Below are 24,151 nucleotides of genomic sequence, written 5' to 3'. Positions count from 1 at the left end.
GGTGGGGTGTCCAGGTAAGAGACATCCATTTCTGGGTGCAGTTTGTTTTAGACCAAGACCAGTGTGTCCATTTACTGTGTGTCTCTGTCTCACCTTGTCCTCTGGGGCTCCCAATCTTTGGTCATGGGTGCCCGATCTAGGACCCCCCTCCTTCTCCTGCTGGGACGTGTACACAGATATGATGTGTGACCTCAGGTCCTCAGTACTCTTGGGGGCTGCGGATGGCCCGGTTTTGCCAGATCTACCTCTGGCTCCTAGAGGCTGTTATTCAGGCATCACGCTCATTTGAAAGTATATTTTGTGACACACGCACTCACACTTGACACTCTCTCTCTCTTTCACACTCACACACAAAGACCCCACAAGATGGTTGTTGATTTATATACCTGTGCATTTTGTAGTTTTTGTGTTGTAAGTGCTGTTTGTTTGTTTTTCATTCCAGGTGCAGCAGTTGGCAATATGTTTTAAATTTCTATTTGTTCTCTATCCCTTTATTACCCCCCCCCCCACACACACACACACACACCACCATAATGTAGTCACTGAAATAACACAAATAGAAATGAAGAAATAAACAGATAAACCCCGAACAAGAGGAGCCTGCAAAGAATTTGTAGAGCTGGTCCTGGAAAAGCAAAATGTATTTGGCACAACACTGTATTCAGATCATAATTCTGATTGCAAAAGCTGCCAGACAGGACAGGATTAAAAAAACCCCATAAATGAATAAAAGTAGAAGAGGAAATGCTAGGATTTTCACCAGATTAGAAATGAGTACATCAGAGGTACTGCTCAGGTGGAGCAGTTTGGAGCCAAAGTTAGAGAGGCTAATGTGGTTTGGACATGTGTAGAGGACAGATAGTGGATATATTGGACAAAGGATTTTGAAGATAGAGAAGAGCAGCTGAAAGAAGAAGAAAAAGGAGCCTGGAACTAGGCTAGTCGTTGTCTGGTAAACGTATTGTAAAATGGTTGATTTGATCCTTTATCACAGAAAGAATTGGATGCTCACTCAACTGGAAGTACAAGAGACATGAAGCTGAATCAAATATGTTGCCGGCACTGTCCAGTGTATATTTATAAAAAACAGAATGAACTCTAATTTTAACCTTTGTTTTCAATAAGTCCTTATGATCATTTCATTTTCTGCTACTGCCCAGTTGGCTGCAATATATGGTGACACTGGTGACAGAAAAAAACCATCAGACTAAATACACAGTGTGATCCAATACATGGATTAATGGAGCATCACACATTCCCTTGATTTCACTTGGCTACGGCCACAAACCTGATCAAATGCCTGTCAGGTGGGTTAATCCTGCAGCCTGTTATAACGCAGCAGGTTCACTCTTGAACGTACACACTCCAGTCCCACTGGGACATGCAAACACACAGACTGTACACTGAATTATTTCTAGTGGTTCCACTCAACTCGACACTTCTGTAGGGCCACGGCGCGATGCCACCAAATGTCTAGGCCTTGTGAGAAATAATGTTCATTAGAGACCTCTAAACTGAGAAACACTGAACGCACAATGCTGTTTGATTGTTTTTTTTAAATACCACACACACACACACACACACACACACACACACACACACACACACACACACACACACACACACACACACACACACACACACATTCATCTAGCACATACACATGTTCTGGCAGAGATCTGCCTGTCATCCAGGGACCTTTCAAGAACCTTGAAGTATATTTACTGCACCTCAGAGTTCGGCTCTTCAGAAGCACCTGTCCTCCTTTTGACTTGCGTCAGGCGTCTTGGAAGTTGCTGATGTGTCCTTGACACTCTCTCTCTGCATCTGCGGAAGTCAGTTTGAAGAAAGGGGTGTCACTATTTGGTGCAAAAAGTAAAGCAACACACTGAAAGGGTAGAAAAAGCTGCATGCCTTTTGGGCTTCACTGACAACCAAATTTAACATGCTGGGTGTTGAGGAGACATGCGTGTAGGTGTGTGCATTCGTTTTCTTGTGTAGGTGGACGTTGTGAGATGGAGCATTAAATATGTTTGTAGAGAAAACCTGTTTGCGTGTGAGCCTGAAGGCGTCCTCCGATGCGGGGAAAAGATCAAACACTTAAATTCTCTTTGTTGCACCTGCAGTCTTAAATTCTTTGGGGGTGCACATGTGCATTTAATTGATTTGGTTACCGGTGAAGAATACCAAATATGTCTTTCACACAGAAACACAAACACACGGGTATGAGGGTTTGTTTGCGGTTTGTTCACTTTTAAAAAAGATGCCTATAATACAAATGCATAATTTTATATTTTAATGCAGTACTAAATAATCTAATGCTTATGCAGAATTGACACAAGTCACATAGCAAACCTCGTGGCCTATTATTATAGGATATACATTCATGTGAAGGTTTTCACTGGACCCTTGTGAAAAACTTAACACACCCTTACAGTTTGCTGGACTGCAGCATTCATTGACACCACCTTGGATATTCACCACATCGTCAGACCTTTAAACACCAATGCCCAACGTGCGGCTCGAACTATCGGACTAAGAGTCTCATGCTGCGCTATCTAGGCTTGATGTATGGAAACTCGAATGACTTGAATCACCAAAGAGCTACATCTCAGACTCAACAGGCCTCGTGTATACATTACCAGGCATACCTTTCCACAAAGGTTGCCAGTTGAAAGCATCTTCTCTTTAACCTCCTAGGACCTGGCGTCCACATATGTGGACATCACATTTTGGGTTATTTAGACCAAAATACTCAATTTTGCTCTACATGGGCCTGATATCCACTTACGAGGACATTATACTGCTATGGTTCTATCAAAAGTTTAAATGAATATCCTCATATGTGGCTCTCATTTTTCTTAAAAAACAAGGTAAAAAATAAAATCTGGTAATTCTTTGTTTTTACATTCATCAGGTCCCAATCAGCCCAAATATCAAAGAGAAATTAAAAATCCATGTCGTGGAAGAGTTCGGGTCTTAGGAGGTTAAAAAGAACATGGCACTACAGCTTAGGTGTGCAAACATACATCCTGAACAAGATTTCTGGAACAATGTGCACGTTGAAGCAACTGTTGCCTTGGCGCTACATTAATAAAATGGAATTTAACTGAACTGAATTGAATCAAGGCAGCACGGTGGCACGGTGGTTAGCACTGTTGCCGCACAGCAAGAAGGTCCTGAGTTCAATTCCACCATCAGGCCGGGGTCTTTCTGTGTGGAGTTTGCATGTTCTCCCCGTGTTTGTGTGGGTTCTCTCCGGGTACTCCGGCTTCCTCCCACTGTCCAAAGACATGCAGCTTGTGGGGATAGGTTAATTGGATAATCCAAATTGCCATTAGGTGTGAATGTGCGAGTGAATGTGAGTGCGAATGGTTGTCTGTCCCTGTGTGTTGGCCCTGCGACAGACTGGCGACCTGTCCAGGGTGTACCCCGCCTCTTGCCCTATGACAGCTGGGATAGGCTCCAGCGCCCCCCGCGACCCTGAAAAGGATAAACGGAAGCGAATGGATGGATGAATTGAATCAATCAACCAGTAGAGATGTCTGGGGAAAACCAACACAGCATATCAGCACTAAACCCTCATACCAACTGTCAAGAACGGTGGTGGACAATTGATCATCTATGTTTGTGTTACAGCCACAGGACCTGGGTACCTTGTGGCCATTGTGCTGACCATGAACTCCTCTGTATACCAAAGTTTTCTCTTCAAACATGAAACCTTGTGTCTGACAGATGAAACTTGGTCTTGCAAAAGGGCAATGATCCGAAGCATAGCAGCAAATCTACAACAGAATTACTGAAGTGTTTACTGGACCAGTCAAAGTCGAGACTTCAACCTGACTCTAAAGCTGTGTTGTGTTGCCTGCAAACCTCAATGAATGAAAGAAGAGTGGGCCAAAATCTTCCACAACCAAGTGAGAGACTGACTACTTTTCTTTTAATAACAGCTCTAATTAACAGTAGAATATGAAGCAATATTAAAAGAGTACTCCTAGTAATCATATTCCCATGACTCTCATATTCTCATTGCCTTTAATATATGTGCATTACCCTTTAACCCTCCTGCCATCCTTTAAAAAACTCACACCCATCACCCTAGGGACCATTCTCAGCCACGCCATAAAAAGACCATATATCCATATTTTATTCCACTTTAAATTAGCCAACCTTGTAAAACTACTTCTCCCTGAAATATTCATGTAAAGTTTTAATTATATTTTCGTTGTTTTAACCCTTCAAATCCCAGTGTTATTACATGAGCGCCCTGTGTTATAAGCCCCAAAAACCAAAAAACGAAACTAAATATTTCCACAAAAAACCAGTTGAAGTAATATGTGATTGTCATTATAAGTAGGCCTTTAGATGGACCAAAGATTGGCACCAACATACATTTTGACCTGCCATTATTTTTTTTGCATTTTTTTTGCAATTTAAAAATTAAAACTTCAAGGCCCTGAGTCTTCATTGACATCCAAGAAAAGAAGAAAAAATAAAATCATATGATGATAATTTGGGGTTGAAAAATAGCGTTTATAATGGAAGTCAATGGGCAGAAAATGGTCCCCAGGGTGATGGGTGTGGGGATTTCTGCTGCTCAGCCATTTTAGGCTGATTTAAGGAATTCACACTGGAATATTAACATTGACAGGTAAAAACTATCCTGTGGCAAGTTTGGTTATATTCCACTGAACACAGTGGAAATGGCAGCCATTTAACACATAGCAGTGGCACAAAAAGGTCCCAAGAAGGCAGGAAGGTTAAAGCATCTACAGCACACATGGAAAAAATGCGGTCCAAAGCATCTTAAAAAGGGCCCACAATCAATGTAGGAATGAATTGGACGAAAGGAAAACTTAGTTTGACTTTCAAGACAAATGCTATTTATTGTATCTTAGGAGGACTGTTTCAGACTGTTGATTATTAATGCCTTCCTGTGTAAGACAAAGTGTTTGGTGTATAAATATTAGCCTAATCTTCTCTTCGTTCAGTCTGCAAAGCAGTGCTGTTTAATTTTAAGAGAAAAGAAAACAACATCTCTCATTTCACAGTTACAGAACAAATTTGATTTCCGTTCATTCACATTCATGAAACAGACCATTTGTTCAGACTTGTTACTGTGGATATCAATTTCTCCTTCATTCGCCAGTGGGGACAAATGTTGCATTTTGATGAATGTAAAACTGTTTTGGATCTGCAAATATGCAGTCAAGGTATCATTGACCTATGGATTGGTGCATATGGGGCAACAAGATGCTGGATTTGCATGGATTGTTTTATGCAGAGCTTTTCACTGTAACCTCACAGGACACCAAATTGACACGGAAAGTTCAACATTTCTTAATGGAAAGTTAAGCCTAAGCCTTTGTATTATAAATACGCACTTGGGCGTTATGCTCGCTGTATGTGTAAAGTTATGCTGATATACAATAAACTGTACATGTGTTCAGTGGGTAGAGGGTAACGTCTACGAATTAGAAGGTTGTCGTTCGAGTACCTGCAGCAGTCTGCATGTCAAAGTGTACTCAGGAAAGACACTGAACCCCAACCTGCCTCCAATATATCTACTGGAGTCTGAGTGTGCAAACGTTAAGTTAAACATGCTTAGGCATAGAAAAAATGCACTGTGAGTGGGTGAATGAGGCTTGTAGTAAGAAAGCACTTTGAGTCCTCAAACAGAGTAGCAGAGCATTTTAAGGATCAGTCGAATGAGATTTTAAAGGCTCTTAAAGAGAATATATTCATTAAATGTGCTTCATGGGTTCAAACGTGCACCATGTTTGTACTTAAAGTACACAATATTTTTATTCTTTAACTAACAGAAGGAAAATTGAGCATTGTTAACAGCTGATTCTTAAGAGAGATTTAGGAGGCAGGAGGTTAATGCACCAGTTTAACAGCTTACAGCTTCAGATTCACAGGTTGTCTATCTGTTTGACTCGATCCTCTTTATACGCCTATTTAAGACATACAGCCAGCTTCATCGCGAAGACCCCATCGACACTAAAGAGCTAAAGAACGATATCTTTAACGTTAGTTTTCTTCATCTTCCCTGGAGACTGTGGTTAACAGTAACGGCGAATCAAACGAGAACTCCAGATCAGATTTAATTAGTTGCCTGTCAACGCTGCAAAGGATCCCCACTCAACTTCAAAGTGGCACAGCTTACACTGAAAACCAGTGGACTTTCGAATATTGCTGGTAATGATTGGGGCGGGCGACGAATGAGTAATAGGAGGTTCTACGAAACGGCACAGCTCAGAGCAGCTCATTAAAAAAAGTGGAAGAAATGAAGGTGAAGGTAGTTCATTTTAGTTTGGGCCTCCTTTTAAATCTGTGCAAACTGAACGTTGAAGGAAGCACACGTGAAACACTCTGTGTCTCTATGATACGTGTACGATAAGAAAGGCTGTTATTAAGTGTCACATCCCCTCATCCTGGAGAAATTTGGCAGACAGACTCTCTGCTGCCATATTTTCATTCACAGGCTGTCATCTGTCAGACTGAGAAAGTTTCTTTTTCCCGATGTTTTTTTTTCATACTGTCAGTTGATCTACCTTGTTTTCTACCTCTTTCAAACTAAAGTCCCCACCACATTCAATAAAACTGAAAGTAGGAGGATTATGTGTAATTTCAATCAGGTTACATGCAGATAAAGTGCAAAAAGACAAGCCACTGTCATGTAAGGGCAGTTTTACTCTTTGGGTTTGTTTAACATGCAGTATATTTTATAAACAACTTAAATATTTACTGACAAAGTGATATTTAAGAGGCTACGTATCCAGCTAAAAAAAAATCAGGAAAAAACCTACAATGAGACAAAGAGGCGACAATTTCTGCTCCAGAGTTGCATGCTTTAGTAGTAATAGACAAACAACACCATTTCTGTTAAATGCCTAAATTCGTAAAATTGGTTTTGGCCAATTTCTTTTCAACTAATTGTAAATATTTACTCATAGAAAAAAAGACTCCTCGCTGGTTATATATGGCGTATATAAGAGTGCACTGGATGCAGAGCAGCCTGTTAGGATGCCTGGGTCGTTGACCCAGGGTTTTTGAGTTTATTATATTATTTATCATTTCCAGTCTTTGGTTTCTTTGTTAGAGTTCTGTCTTATGGTTTATGTCTCTGTGTAATCCTTAGTTGCTGTCTCCCCTGTCGGCTATATCTCCGTGTCTGTGTCTGCCCTGGTCCCACGTCTCTGTTCCCTCTGTAGTCCCTGCATGTGAGTCTGTGTCTTTTGTTCAGTCTGTGTTATGTTTCCTGTTTTGCTTTGAAGGTCCATGTCTTATGTTAATGTATCTGGTTTTGCTTCCCCTGTTTCGTTAGGCCTGATTTGCCCCAGCTGTGTTTCCCTCCTGTTACTCATTCCCTGATTGCTCCCTCTGTGTATTTAAGCCCTGTGTTTTCATCTGGCTGTGTCGTGATTTACCCTCATCTTGCTGTGTAAGCTTATTTTGTATTCCTAGTTTTGTTACCCTTTTGAGTTTAGCATTAAAGCTGTTTTGAGTTTGCGTTTTGCCTCCGAGTGTCTGCACTTTGGGTCCTCCTACTACCACTCCTGCCTGCACACAGCCTTCACATGACACAGCCAAAGTTTTCAATTAACAAAACAGGTTTGATAGACACAAAGTAGCAGTTCACAGCTTTAAGGGGAAAAAGCAACAGTGTATATATCGATAACCATTACGTTGAACTGTGTTTGTCTGCGTTTGTGTGTCTTTGTGGGCACGGCTGTTACAGAGGAAATATTGGATTCCATTTACAGTAACTGGTCTCAGTGGAAATGTACAAGCTAATGAAGCTCAATAAGCACTTTTACTGCTGCTTTCCTGCATGCTCTCTTGCACTGTGTCTGCCTATGTCTCATTTTGTAGTTGTAGTAAATAGTTATAAAGGTTCTGCTTGACCATCATACACTGTAACAGTGTGTTGCTGAAGTTCCCTCCCGTATGAATGGTCTTAATGATCAATAAAGACCACTAAACCAACCTGGAACATCAATGAAACTGCTGGAGAAATCGACCATTTTATTTGTACTTTTGCAGAAGTCATCGCATACCTGAAAAGCAGCCTCACAGAGATCTGCAGCCCAATGTGAAGCTTTTCGACATCCAAACGCAAAGGCACATAATAACAAAGCCAAATCAGTGATAAAAGAAAAAGCACAATATCTCAAATAAAAACTGTGCTACAACTATCTCCAATATGGCTACCAGTTACATCACCTAAGGTCTGTTTTGTAATTGTAAAATGCATAACTGTTAAAATACACATTTACTAAAACCAAATAATAAAGTCAAATAATGAAGCAGACAGGTTACAGGAGCAGAAGACCACACCACTTGCTACTTCTGTCAGGTAAGAACAGGAAACTGTCCAACGTGCACAGGCCCAAACACAGAAGATTAAAAGCACATTGCCTGGTCTGATGAGTCTTGATTTCTCTCTCAACATTCAGATTTTAGGGTCAGAATTTTGCATAAACAACATGTATCCATCCTGCTTTGTATAAATGGTTCAGGCTGTTGGTGGTGTTAAGATAAAGGATTGTTAGTCTACCCTATAGGAGCTCTCACAATGCTCTAACTACAAACCTCAGCGACGCAAATGCTTTAACCAAACTGGGGATTAAACCAAGAACCTTCTGATTAGGAGTCAACCTCCTCTAGTCCCTGAACTACAACACCCACTCATCAGGAGTTAGGAAGGCTGGGACTAAGACTGTTAGGATCTTACCTGACTGTAAAATTCCATAACAGGTAATGTCCCTAAAGGAGCAGCACCCAACATGGACTTATGTAGCACTTTATACAACATGTCTCATTCACTTTTTCTTATGTTTTCTATCTAACATTCACACTTTAGTTGGTGTATCAGAGAGCAACTTGGGGTTCGTGTCTTGACCAAGGGATACATGCAAACTGGAGCAGCCGTAAGCACACTCTTACTACTTCCAGGAGGGATTATATGGGTTAGTAGCAGTCAGGTGCTGCTAATGAAATGCACTTGATTAACTGATCATGAGCAAGGGTGAGGATCTCAATAAGCACAGAAGTTTTTGCAATATAACTGACCATAAGGTGAAAGCCCAACGCAGGCCTTGAACCCACAACCCTTAAATTAAGTGCCTCATGCACTACCGACTGAGCTAGCAGGCCTGTGAGGTTGTGCAGTGAAGGGACAGAGGCAGAACAATGAATGTGAACATTACAATGACCTCCACAGTCAGCAGATCTTAAGCCAACAGAGCACATTGGGGACGTAGTGACACGGCATCAATTTTTTTTCCATCAGAACTGTCTTAATTCTTTGTGGCAAAGTGTAACTCACGAAGTGAAGGGCGAGTGTATATACACAGACATAAAGGTGGAATGGAGAAAGTGCTGCTTTCAGTGAAAATAAAAGCCAAAGCCTCAAAATTTGGTCAGTAGAAGGAGTAGAAGCAGAAAGATTAATGCGTGCTCTGTTAGTCAAAAAAGGAAAGGTCAATCATGTTCCTCTCCATTGATTCTGTAACAGAGAACCTCATCATCCCCTATCAGATGTCCTCCCTAGCATCTCTCTTATCCCCTCTCAGCTGAACACACTGTACCGGAACGAATGATAAACAGTTACAAAGTCAGAGAAAAAGTGAGTCAGAGACATTTAAATACCAAAACACCCTGCATGGATTGAGGTCTTCAAGTAACCTTTTCCATTTTCAGGTTTATTTTTATTAGATTATTCTGTTTTTCCCTTGTTTTCCTGCTCCTTCTTCCATCCTCTCCACTTAGCATCTTTGATCCCTTTGCCAGCTACTATTACACCATGTGTGCTCCCTCTCTCTCTGCTGGCTGCCAGCCATTCTCAGCATCTACCATTTTACCTTCCACTTCCCTGCAATTTACTTTCTACCTGTTCTCATGTTCTTTCTTATTCACCTTAGCCTTTATTTCTCTTTCCTGCCTGCGGTGTCAACAGGTACAAGTCTGTTTATGCTGTCTTCATGCTAACAAGCAGATCAGTAATAAAACCGGAAATTGTAGCTCTGCAGTGTGTGAACTGCTAAACCTTTTCCATGTTAACATGCAGATTACTGTTTGCTTTAACCAAGTTTTAAAACTGGGTGATTTGATAAATTATGAAAGCAGAAAATGTGGTTTAATAGAGCCCCAACATATCTTAAAGACCTCATAGTACTTTATTCCCTATCGGATTGCAGGTTTACTTGGTTTACGACTGGTATGTTCAGTCATTAACAATTATTAAACTCTAGTGGTGCAACGGATCACGGTTGATCCGTAATCCGAACCGATCCCACTCCACGGTTTGGCACGCACGTGATCCGAAGATTCGAAAAAGAAGAAAAAAAAGTATGTGTGTCTGTTGCGCGTGGTGGGTCTGTCAAGTGATAGTTATGGCCAGCGCTGGTGGTCCAAGTGGAGCAGCCCTTTGCTGCCCAGTCCGATCGGGCTAAAGCTATTACAAAAGCTACTGGGGTGTTTAGCTGCAGATGGGAGGCCGTATTCCATTGTGCAAAACAAGGGGTTTAAACTATGATGGACGTACTTGAGCCACGCAATGATATCCCATTGCGCATCCACTTCAGTGACAAGATCGTACCCAGGCATGTATGAGCAGGAAAAGTTTAAAGTTAAGGCTGAACTGTCCCAGGCATCTTCTGTTGCCCAACTACAAATGGGTGGACCTCAAGGGCAACGGAAAGCTACGTGACCGTGACCGCCCGTTATATCACAGCAGAGTGCTAGATACAAAGCCCTGTACTGCCCTATATTGCACCTTAATTTGTTTTTATACATTTGCGTGGAATGAGTCTTGAGTTGAATGTTTTTAATAGGCAAAAATACTTATAAAGTTAATAAATAAATGTTAAAATGTTGTCTTTTTTTCTTTTTTGCTGTTCCGAAAATTAATCCGATCCGTGACTTAAAACCATCCGATCGGAACCGTGAGAATTTTGATCCGTTGCACCACTATTAAACTCTGACTCTCTCCCATTTGGTGTTTGTCCCGTCTCTCCCTACTCTCTTTTCTTTCCCCTCACTCCAACCGGTCACAGTGGATGGCTGGTTGTGCCAGAGGTTTCTTCCTGTTGAAAGGGAGTTTTTCCATTCCACTGTCACCAAATGCTTCTTCATAGAGGATTATGTGATTATTGGGGTTTCTCTGTAATATTGTAGAGATTTTGCCTCACAATATAAAGCTTGTTTTAAATTGTTACTATATAACTGAATTGAACTAAATTAAACCTGTAATAATTACCTAACATGTGATTGTTTCCAAAAGGCTAACCAGTTTTGCACCCAATGCTGACCAAACAGAGTTTGCTACATTTCCTGCTGCTGATAGGACAAGTTATGAAACAATCAGTTTCAAAACTTTTTTTAAAAATAAAGTGTTTTTCAAACTACATATCAAACCAGCTCAAAATCTCTCCTCCCTCCACTTTTGTCATTCTTCTTGTCATCTCGCTTTCGTTTCTCTTCCTCCCTGCATACATGCATTCACTTCACACTCCTCCATCTCTGCAGTTCCATCCCGCTGCTTTAAGCTTAAATTTCAAAACTTACATTTAACTACTGATTTTATCTACTGTTCTGATTTTATCTGTTTTGATTTTATATACTGTTGTTTGTTTGTTTGTTTGTTTGTTTGTTAATTAGTTAGTTAGTTTATTTGCTTGTTTTATTCAATTTTAAATCATGCTTTTTATTTGTTCTTGTTTCTAATGTCTCTGTAAAGCACTTTGAATCACCTTGTTGTTGAATTGTGCTATACAAATAAACTTGCCTTGCCTTGCTGCCGCACTGTCCATCATTTATTACTTCATTGACTGCTGAATCTATCTCCTCATTATTTCTATCCAAGCCCAGCCTTTTCTTCATTAATCTTCCTTCCTCCAGTGGCTGGTCAGCTCTGGTGAAGCTCAAGTATGTGTTATGGCTAGAATGAAAGATATGGGTGGTGCCTCGCCTGGAGGGGAACAAGTGTTGCTTCAAACAGAAGACCTGAGGGTAAAACACAGTAAATCTAAATCTAACAATCTCGAAATGTCTACTCAACAGTGTAGAAAATCAAGGCATTAAGCAAGCAAATGTTTGAACACAAGCCTGCGTTAAATATATTTTCACCCACCCATACTTCATGGCTGGGCGGGCTTCACCAGATCAGCATAAAAGTCACTCTTCTCACTGTCTGTAATCAATCATCATGACACAGTGAAGGCAGAAATCGATACAGAAGGCATTGAATGCATGAACGCATACCTGCAAGCTGTTTTCAGTTGTTCACTGCTCTCTAAAGAAACAGTGCCGTGCAGGACCGTCCTCCCAAAAAATTATGTTCCCGAATAACTAAACACATTTTCAAGCATATTCTTAAGCAAGTGGTGTTTAATTCTTGTTTGTGACACATCCTGGTAGAGGACAGCACTACCTAAAATGTTTTGCTGTCTGAGCCTAATCAATAAAATGCAAAGAAAATATTCCTACAGTTCCTCTGAATCATAACTCAGAATGCAGTTTAATGGAACTGGAATACAACCTTTAGTAGATGGTGTTGACTTGTGGTTTGTACAAGCAAAGTGTCTGTGCAGATACTCTACAGAGCATGGGTGAGCCTTTGCTAGCTGCCCAGTCATATGCCATCCAGGCCCTAACAGGCACTACACCAGCTGTGTAAACTACTTGGCTCACAGTCAAGCAGAGATGGGAAGCGCTTCAGTGAAGTCAGCCGGTCAACTGTGATACAAGTATGCTCGATCCTTATCTTTTTTTTCTCGATTCTAAAGTAAAAAGAGTAAAAAAAGCCCACTCTGACCAGCTCACAACAAGCAATTCTGCCAGGAAAGATGATGCATATGATGGATCTTCAATCTCAGTACAAAGGGAATGAATGAAATGACAACTCATATATGCATGTTTTTTTATATATAAACCCACCGTGAGCATCAATTCTATTTGTGGAAAAAAATTAAAGGATGGATGGATTTATGGACAGATTGATAATATGATGTCTAACTTTCTTCATATGCAAATAATGTAATTTTACACTGACATTTACTTCTCTTAGGCCCCAGTCAAGCAGGTCTATACAGTAGCTGGCAACCCACTATATTCCCTGACCACTTGCGTGTGGGAGTTTATGTGTTAAAAAAACATAAATTACTGAACTTCAATAACTTAGTGAAACTTAAAAGAGTGAGTTTAATATATAAAGTCTTACACTCCCTTGCTTCACCACCACTAAAGCAGTTCATTAGGCATAAAGAAAGCTCAGACAGGACCACTCGAGCTTCAATCCGAGGAGACTTGTTTATACCCCACAGACGGACAGCATCTGGGCAGAACGTCCTCTCTGTCAAGGGAGGCCATCTGTGGAACAGTCTTCCTCAACCCATTAGAGAATGCTCTACACTCAATTTGTTTAAGGCAAAGGTTAAAAACTGGTTACGGACAAATCAAGTGTGTGATCATGTATGAGTTGTATAGTTTTAATGTTTTATTTGGAAACAGAATGGTGTGTATGTGTAAGTTTGGTGATGTAGTTTTTATTATGAATGAACGATGAATTTTTATGAATTATTATGTCTATTTTTAATGCTTAAGGACAACAGATGGAAATTAGCCCTTGGCTATAATCTGGTATGTTTACATTCATGTAATTTTTTTTTACATTTATGTTCATTAACATGCACTGTCCTAAATAAAATAAATAAATAAATAAATAGAGCACTAAAGCCCCATTCATGCAGGCCCAGAAACGAATCAGAGACTGGTTGGAGAATGCACATTTTACAGGTCTTTAGGCTGTGTGACTGTGGACTTAGCTAATTCATCACATATTAATGGGTGCAATTTGCTAAAAGGCTACAAATATAAGGTTCAAACTGTTTACAAACCTAAAGCATCATGGGTAGATTAGTTACCAGACCTGGAGGCTCTAGTGGGCGACTTTTCTGTTGGATGAAATTAAACACACTTTACGAAATCCAGGTGTGTTTTTATATATATACTTTATATTTTGATATCGCTAAAGTTCAGAATACCCCAGTATGTTTTGTTACGGTTGCGAAGCTTAGCAAAGAATACTGGTTATATATATTTAGAGCTGTGAGAGTTCTCTACCCATCATTAAGTGACCATGCAAACAGATTGTAAAATTTAATACAAACAAAAACCCAAAACTCTGTAAAGGCATCTGATCCTGGAAGGTCCAGAGACTCCAACATTTGATCAGGCAGAGTACTCTGACACAGGAACTAGAAAATGCAGGCACCTAAAGGCAGTCTGGTCAAAGCCTGCCTGTCTTACAGTTGTTGACAGGTTGACAATTACATAAGAAAAAGGCCGGCTGTCTGTATCGGGCAGTAAAACAGGGGAGTTTTTCAGACAAGTAAAATTGAACTGGACAAAGTGGAACATGACAATGGGGAGTATCTGATCACACCTGATAAAGCTTCCCTCGTTGTAAACACTGACTTCTAATGTAGCAGTTATAATAAGCAAAAAGGTAAACATGCAATGGGTAGCAAAACCTTTATCTAACACGAAATGCAGTATAGGCATACAAGTAAACTCCATATAACCTGATTTATAACACAAGCTTAATTATCAAGTCTGATCATTCCCGGTAGAGAGAATATTGATGAACACATACACATAACGCACGCATAAGTCCTCCTATGTCTTTATCATTCATTGGAGCAGAAAGAAGCAATTGCCACTGAAGTAGTCCTCCCTGAATTCATCCTGCACTGTCAACACTTTTTGTTGGAGATGCAGCTAAAGAGTCAAAGTAATTAAGAACCACCGCAGTGAAATGGGATCTGAGCTGCTGATTTACATTTGTTTATGCAGAAAACCTGCACAGGCAGACACAATACACCTTTACATCTCTGTGGGGGTTAGTGTCACTTCCTAAGAAAAACAGAACATCCATCATTAGCGTACACCTGCAAAAATATATTTCTGTAAAAAGAAAAACATGTCATTTTTGCTATATTTATGACTAAACATGGCTAATGTAACATTTAGCATACCTAAATTTGAGGTTTTTTGGAAATGTGCTCACCCTGAAATCCTTTCCCATGGCTCTGGCATCCTATGGCTAATGCTCCCAATATGTTGCTGCTTTTGGTTGCAGTAACAACTACACCTCATTGCCATGCTACTCATTCTCTTAGTTGTCCCCAAACATGGACGGAAAACACAATTTCTTTTAGTCTAGTGCCAAGCTTAACAAATGTTCGGGAAACTGGCAGAGCCAAGCAGCAGCTGTTGAATTAGAAAGAGGGTAAGAGGCAGAGGGTGGCCACAATACTCCCTGAGGCTTAACTATTGATGCAGCTGTATGTGAAACTGTGTGACGAGGTCGTCCTTGCTTCAGTAATTGAAGTTCATGAGGAACAATAAAGCTTTTTGTTTTGAGCATGAGCTTATTTTATAAACATCAGCATCCTTTGAATGAAATATAATACATATGACCTTTCAAATACTTTGTGTGGGACTCTTATAATGGAAGCTGTGCATAATGGTTATAATGCACCATGGTGGTCTAACAGGTACGACCCCATAAAGATGACAGAAAAGCTCTTCTTGTTTCTGGTGCTGTGGTATTGTTATCTTGAAAGAGTTTTGAATCAAGAGGTGCTTTGACAAAGTCTATATTTGATAAGTCTTGGACTACATTCATGCTAATGAATATTAAGGGCTTAAATATGGGTAAGTACATCAGAGAAAAGCTTGGATTTTCAGTAGCTAAACACATAATACAGAGTCGGAAAGTCTTGAGCAACCGCCGCATTTCTCATATTTTTAAAGGAAAAAGGGAAATGAGTGCAACAGCTTATGGAAATATGGAAATATAATACATAAGGCAAAGACAGAGTTTGTATAGTTTTAACCAGCCATGACCACCTTTATTCTTCAACACTAAAGACAAAGTTTTCTTGCCATTTCTTTAAGTAGCAGCTCCAAACCATGACAGAGCCTCCTCCGTGTTTTACAGATGGCTGTGGACTCTCACTGTAGGGACTCTCTTCTGACCACCTCCATACATATTTATGACAATTTTACCAAATATTTTGGATTCATCACTCCATCAGATCTGTTGCCACTGATCTTCAGTCCAGTTCTTGTGTAGTTTGGCATACCTCAGCCTTTTTCCTTAAGAATGGCTTCTTGACAGCCACCCTTCCACTGAGACCATTTCTGACGAGGCTTCAGTGAACAGCAGATGGATCATCTGAAGGTCCACTTGTATCCTGTGTCAGGTTTTTGATGAATCTTTACCGCTTTCTTAAGGGCGTGACTTGTTCATCTGCTGTAAATATTTAGTTTTTTGCTTTTCTCCTCTGATTGTCCAGTTTCCTCAATTTTTGAAGGACACACTGAACACCACTGCAAGAGCATATTATCTTTGGCATGTTTTCTTTGTTCAACTAAAGAACTGGGAACCAATTATGTGCGTTTGTAATCGGCCATTAGTAAAGTCATGCCTAAAGATACAAATGGTTCTTTGTCTTGAGGTAATTGCCTTTTTAGGCTTGAATGACTTGTGAGTCAGGTGAAATTAACAAAACATTCCTGTGGTCAGGTTCAAGGACTGGACTGAAAATGAGTGAAAAAGCAGCCGAGGTCCAAAGAAAAGCTTTGAAAGGACTTCACAAAAAGTCTGCCTTCTTGGAAGCAAAATAGAAAGAAATGTGTTATATTGAATATGTTGTTATGTAGAACAAATACAGTCCCACATCAAAATGTACACTTACCTTCTAAAGAAAACAGTCTTGGCAGTGAGTGATGGGGATAAATGGTAACTGACATGTGTAATGATTCCAGTAACTTTATCAGTTGATAAAGAACTGGTGATGTAGTTGAATGTTCAAGCAAAGGGAGTGCTTTTTGCCTTTGGGCGGATTGTTTTATCACGCTCACTGCTCCCATGGTAGAATTTAAGTTAAGTGCACGACTCATCCAAGTTTCCTTTTGGGAAAGTTCAGTGTATGTCTGAAGACGCATGAGGTAATTCAAGTGTTGGCGTGTGTGGCACTACAGGGGGAAGGAAGTAGCTGACAAGAACAAAAATAAGTCTCATCACAAGTAAATGAGTAGATGTACAGTAGTAGCATACGAAGGACAAAAGAAGCATATGTTTACAAACAAGAGCACAATGCTGTTTTCACACAGAACTGTGGGAATTGCCAAAACAATGAGGCCCTAACAGCGTATGAACTTATCTTACATGAACTATGTGACGAGAGTTAGTCTGTGCCAGATTCCCCATTTTAAACACTTCGACATGTGCCATCTGCTTAGTGCATGCAAATGGCAGGACGCATAAAGGCCACTCTATTTCTGTGAGTTCCTGGGAGATTGACTGCTATATTGAGTTGAGGGCAGCAGTGCATGTGTGAATTCAGCTGATGCTGAAACAAATTAGACAAAGGGATAACACACAGAATCAGTACATCCAATGCTGAAGTACGCTTCACCCTTAAGAGGGAGCAGAGGGGACCGACGAATGACTGAGACCCGTTAGTGTGGATTAAACTGAGGGTTGCACACGATTTGTTGCGTACTTGAGTGATAAGTGTATTTTGAACCATTGCAGCAGCTATGGCATAACACAAAAATGCATTAATTAATAAAAAAAAATCCAAATTCAGCACAAGGGATCGGAGAATACTAAGACTCCTACAAGTGCTTTGGATTGTTACCAGAATCTGGATTATGTTGTCTTTTTGTATCCAAACCCTGGTCACAAGGGAGGTAGAACTATAGTACTATTTCTACTTTAAACTGTTAGCATTAGCATGTCAGATGTAAATTTCCTTTAAAAACACAGGTCAAGATTGGTCATTACTTTAAAGCAGGTTTGTCGAACTCCAGGCCTCAAGGGCCGGTGTCCTGCAGGTTTTACATACCACCCTGGGTCAACACACCTGAGTCATATGATTAGTTCATTACCAGGCCTCAAGAGAACTTCAGGACATGTTGAGGAGGTCATTTAGCCATTTAAATCAGCTGTGTTGGATCAAGGACACATCTAAAACTTGCAGGACACCGGCCCTCGAGGCCTGGAGTTCCCCCACCCCTGCTTTAGAAGATTTTAAGTCTTTATCAGCAGCAACAGAGCATTTAATTTGGTGGCAGTTTGTGCTACTCAAGTTTCAGTGTGGCTCTAGAAAGGCTGGAGTTTGAATCTTTTCCCTGTCCCTGTGTGGGTTCTCTCGCTTCCTCCCACAGTCCAAAAACATTTGGACAGTGGGCTCAAGAGATATTTGGACTGTGGTGACTCTAAACTGTTGTGTGTCTCTCTGTTTAATGATACAGTCACACTGTAAAAACCAGGTATGCAACCATTTGCGGTTAGTTGTCTTGAGTACAACTTTGGTGCATCAAGATGTAAATGAAACGTGAATAATACAGAGTCAGTCTGCTCATAGTTCGAGATTGAATAGGTTCAACTTGGCATTTACTTTTGCTATACGTTGCAAATCTGTTTCCGCCTATAAACATGGAAACTCATATTACACAGAAATTCACATTAACTACTGTTACCCTGTTTTCATTATATTTAAGAGTTTTTTTCTGTGAACTGTCTTAGTATGACAATGTTATGTCTCTACTTTTGAAGATCTTTGCGATACCACTGGAAAGTCTCCTGACTGGTTCGACCCATGGGTTGGGCTGTCAGTGTGTTAGCTGCTAATTGGTCCTTATCTGGTCTAACATCTGGCCATTCTAAAAACTCTGGTTCCAGCAGCATTCCCCTGGCAGTAAGTGACAGTGGTTTTGTCCTCTCCAAACATCTGTGATGGTTCTGTGTGTTGTGTCTTGTGGGGAAAACAACAGGGTTTTTGTATATAGGTTTGTAAATAGATAAACACACTAATTTGTTATCACTTAAAGCACAAGGATTAACCGTGTTTTTCTTTTGTAGTTTTCTGCAGTTTGTGCTTATTTACAGACTTAGGTTTAACATGTTTTTTGTTCGGTTCTGTTTGTTTTTCCTTTCGGGATCAGATAGGACAACTCACAGGTTTGAAACAGAAATTAACAGAGTCCTTCAAATTGTGATAGTAGTGATAATTGATGCAGGATAGCCACTGAACTGCAAAATGACATTGGCACTGTAGTTGGCAAAGCTCCCTTGCTGTAGGAATATATAGGAACAGGAAGACTGAATTAGTTTGCTGTTAACGCGTTGGCAATCTGCATTTATAAATCAGACAACAATTATTTGCAATCCTGCAAATCTGAGAGTGATTACAGTCATTTTGACTTGAACCTTGATTGGTTGTCGAGCGGTTGATTCCTACTAGGTGACTTGTGATATCACCTTACAATCACAAGGGATTGCACACTCAGCCTTTGGATGACCAGCTAGTCAGTTTATGCATTTTAGTGTGAACAAGAAAAAAAAAAATTTCTCAAAGGTGTTTGTCATACAGTTTTTGATGTTAGACTGTGGTCTATGTTACTGCATGAGGGCTTTTGATGGGCAAAAAATGTCTACACAATTAAGATGTTAAAAGTGTTTGCCGTATTTTACCCATCTGGAGCGCAGAATGACCCCTGAAATGTCTCTATCAACATATTTCAGGCAGTTTGTCCATTCTGCGCTCCAGATGGGTAAAATACGATAAAGATTGTAATCACATTAATCATGATGACGCATTAACATGTTAACGTTGACAGCCCTAGTTTATTATTAAGAGGAAAAAAATCCAAACTTACATGGCCCTGTGTGAAAAAATGAACCCTAAACCTGATAACTGGTTGGGACACACTTAGCAGCAACAAGCGTTTGTGATAACTGGCAATGAGTGTTTTACAGACTGTGGAGGAAATGGAGGGTTTTCAAGCATGAACCACCTTTTTAAGGTCATGCCACAGCATCTCAATCGGATTCAGGTCAGGACTTTGACCAGGCCACTCCAAAGTCTTTATTTTGTTTTTCTTAAGTCATTCAGAGGTGGGCTTACTGGTGGGTTTAGGATCATTGTCCTGCTCCAGAACCCAAGTGCACTTTAGCTTGAGGTCCTGAACAGATGGCCAGACATTCTCCTTCAGGATGTTTTGGTAGATCACAGAATCCATGGTTCATTTTACCACAGCAAGTCTTCCAGGACCTGAGGCAGCAAAATAGCCCGAGAGCACCACACTACTACCACCATATTGGTATGTTGGTATGATGTTCCTTTTCTGAAATGCTACTTTTAAGCCAGTCTAGGGTGTACCCTGCCTATACGACACAGATACAGCTGAGATTTACATTGTAAAATCATAGTATTATTATTGCTGCAGATTGTAGATAGTAGAGTATCCTAACCTCCCCAAAACAGCCCACATACCTGATTTTCTTCTGTAAATACAATGTAGGAAGGCAAGATTGGCCATTACTTTAAAGCAGGTTTGTCGAACTCCACGCCTCGAGGGCCGGTGTCCTGCAGGTTTTACATATCACCCTGGGTCAACACACCTGAATCAGAATATTAGTTCATTACCAGGGCTCTGGAGAACTTCAAGACATGTTGAGGAGGTAATTTAGCCATTTAAATCAGCTGTGTTGGATCAAGGACACATCTAAAACCTGCACGGACACCAGGCCTCGAGGCCTGGAGTTCAACACCTGTGCTTTAAAGTAATCCAGAGGTTGTCACTAGTTAAAAATAGATATGTTATTATTTGTTTTCATTAATAGTGCCCATTTCCTCTTTCAAGCTACAGACCTTGAAAGAGGAAATGTTGTTTAGAAAACACAACTGTTTATTTAGTGGAATATGAGGCAGAAGTGACATTTTCTCAAAGTCTCCTTCCCCTCCTTGTGCCGTCACCTTTCCCTCATTCATCATTGCCTCCTCTTCTTGCTCCACCTCCCAATTACTCAATTTGTTTCTCCGCCCGTCCATACCTTAATCACTCGTGCCATTCACGCACTCCCATATTCATTCACTTCTCGGTGAATCATACCTTCATTGTAATTCCTTCCTTGCGCTCATCCTTCATTTGCCGAGCTCGTCTTTGATCAGTCGTTTCTCAGCCCGTCTCTCGTTACTCACACCATTCATGAGGTTCACGCCACGTTCTCCCTCCCTCCCTCCATCTCTGCTCTCACTGACGCTCTATAATTTTGTTTTTCGATCACCAGCAGAATTAGAGTCACTTTGCCTGCTCAGAACAATAAAGGAATAGTGATTTGTCTGGGAGGCCTGATGACAAATACATGATGAAGCACACGATGTATTCACTCCAAGCCAACAAGGAAGGGACAGGCTGAAACTGACTGCTTCTTTCAATTGCCTCATCATTTCCACCACCTCTCTTCTCTCACCTTTCGTCTCTACAAATCACCTTCATCCATCTCTCTACCTCTCATGTCTTCCATCATTTTAATTCTTCATTGTTATTCCCTGTTTATGTTTCATTCATTTATTTGTATTACCATTTATTTTTCTCCAAAGAGTATTGCTCACTTTTTTTTGGAATGTCCCATTCAGGATTTCCATGTTTTTAAAACCACAATTCCATATTTGCTCAGCCACATTTCCATATATTTTAAAGTTAGGAAAATTCCTAATTTGGAACATAAAATAGAAATATATTTTAAGAATGAAGTTTGCTGTTAAGCTGGTGCAGACTTTGATTACATGCACATCACTGTCATGCAACATAAAAAGCAAATCTAAGCAGGTGAAGTTGAAGAGCAGGTGGGTGAAAACTAACAAAACTCCCCTGACATTTCAGAGAAACATCAAGTGCACCCACCTGACAGAGCGATAACTGAAGGAAGCATGTGTTAATTAAAATGCTTTGCCTTTTGTGTCTCAAATGTCAGTGGTGTTTGTGATACAACCTGCAAACACAGGCTGACTTTAAGCTGACATATCTTGATATGGATCTGTTCTCTTATCAAGGACCGTCGCGATCTGTGGGTTTCTGCTTGTTTTTGAGAATTTTTAGTTTTCTTTTTCTTCATTGTTACTTTAGAGACTTCGTTTTCATTGTTGTAGTAGACACAGTCTCATTCTCATTTGATGGTTATTATTCTGAGTTCAGTTTTAGTGACTATTTTGCTTTATGTTCATTTTTGTGTTTCTCTGTTTATTAGAGTAGCCTTTGTGTTTCTTGTATCTTGTTATGTAGTCTTAAACTTTGTTTAATTCTTTCCTATATTTTGTATCTTTAGTTATATTTAGTTCCACTTCCTCCTTTGTCATTACCTTAATTGCTTTCAGCTTTCTTCATTCCCCAGCTGTTTCCTCTTGCCTTGATTACCCTGAGTGGGTCTCTGTGTGTATAGCCTCTCTTTCCTTTTGTCCGTTTTCAGAGGATGTGTTTGTCATCTCTGTTTTTTGTGTGTGCTACATGTTTCTGTCCCAGAGTTTGGATTTAGAAGTTAAGTGCCACTTTCGATTTTGCCGCTTTTGTTCTGAATTACATTGTTTTTCAATGTAATTCAGAGTTACAAATTAGAGTTAGCAGTGCTTCCCCAACTTACAATGTCTACCATTTCAGCTAAATAAGGCAGATACCAATATTTCTTCTGGGGGAAACAAACTACTATTCATTTTTTATTGAACATAAAGAATTACCCTTGCGCTTCACACCTGGTAGAAGGCAAAACAAAGTAGAATTATTTTAGTGAACCAAGTCAAAGACTTAAACGTCTGTTTAGCATGTTAGCGCTTATGGGGGTTTTCACTCTCAGCTAATGCTAGCAACCTTATTTAGCAAGACATTACATTACAGAGACACACATATACAGTGGGGCAAAAAAGTATTTAGTCAGCCACCGATTGTGCAAGTTCCCCCACCTAAAATGATGACAGAGGTCAGTAATTTGCACCAGAGGTACACTTCAACTGTGAGAGACAGAATGTGAAAAAAAAATCCATGAATCCACATGGTAGGATTTGTAAAGAATTTATTCGTAAATCAGGGTGGAAAATAAGTATTTGGTCAATAACAAAAATACAACTCAATACTTTGTAACATAACCTTTGTTGGCAATAACAGAGGTCAAACGTTTACTATAGGTCTTTACCAGGTTTGCACACACAGTAGCTGGTATTTTGGCCCATTCCTCCATGCAGATCTTCTCGAGAGCAGTGATGTTTTGGGGCTGTCGCCGAGCAACACGGACTTTCAACTCCCGCCACAGATTTTCTATGGGGTTGAGGTCTGGAGACTGGCTAGGCCACTCCAGGACTTTCAAATGCTTCTTACGGAGCCACTCCTTTGTTGCCCGGGCGGTGTGTTTTGGATCATTGTCATGTTGGAAGACCCAGCCTCGTTTCATCTTCAAAGTTCTCACTGATGGAAGGAGGTTTTGGCTCAAAATCTCACGATACATGGCCCCATTCATTCTGTCCTTAACACGGATCAGTCGTCCTGTCCCCTTGGCAGAAAAACAGCCCCATAGCATGATGTTTCCACCCCCATGCTTCACAGTAGGTATGGTGTTCTTGGGATGCAACTCAGTATTCTTCTTCCTCCAAACACGACGAGTTGAGTTTATACCAAAAAGTTCTACTTTGGTTTCATCTGACCACATGACATTCTCCCAATCCTCTGCTGTATCATCCATGTGCTCTCTGGCAAACTTCAGACGGGCCTGGACATGCACTGGCTTCAGCAGCGGAACACGTCTGGCACTGCGGGATTTGATTCCCTGCCGTTGTAGTGTGTTACTGATGGTGACCTTTGTTACTTTGGTCCCAGCTCTCTGCAGGTCATTCACCAGGTCCCCCCGTGTGGTTCTGGGATCTTTGCTCACCGTTCTCATGATCATTTTGACCCCACGGGATGAGATCTTTCGTGGAGCCCCAGATCGAGGGAGATTATCAGTGGTCTTGTATGTCTTCCATTTTCTGATGATCGCTCCCACAGTTGATTTTTTCACACCAAGCTGCTTGCCTATTGTAGATTCACTCTTCCCAGTCTGGTGCAGGTCTACAATACTTTTCCTGGTGTCCTTCGAAAGCTCTTTGGTTTTGGCCATGGTGGAGTTTGGAGTCTGACTGTTTGAGGCTGTGGACAGGTATCTTTTATACAGATGATGAGTTCAAAGAGGTGCCATTCATACAGGTAACGAGTGGGGGACAGAAAAGCTTCTTACAGAGGACGTTACAGGTCTGTGAGA

The 24,151-nt window shown here is 40.5% G+C and overlaps 1 long non-coding RNA gene across 1 annotated transcript in view; it reads right to left on the bottom strand.

Annotated features, from left to right (window-relative positions):
* Positions 1-24,151, bottom strand: part of LOC146674433 (uncharacterized) — a 112,910-nt gene that overhangs the window by 44,583 nt on the left and 44,176 nt on the right. The window contains exon 2 of the long non-coding RNA XR_014909265.1: positions 1,731-1,827. This is a non-coding gene — a long non-coding RNA (uncharacterized LOC146674433). The remainder of the gene's footprint in view (positions 1-1,730; positions 1,828-24,151) is intronic.

This window comes from Rhamphochromis longiceps, linkage group LG3 (assembly GCF_057381845.1).
Source record: "Rhamphochromis longiceps isolate RC_006_pf linkage group LG3, R_longiceps_female_GT1.1, whole genome shotgun sequence".
NCBI lineage: Eukaryota > Metazoa > Chordata > Actinopteri > Cichliformes > Cichlidae > Rhamphochromis > Rhamphochromis longiceps.
Note: the sequence above shows the minus strand (reverse complement) of the source record. Positions and strands in the feature narration are given on the sequence as shown.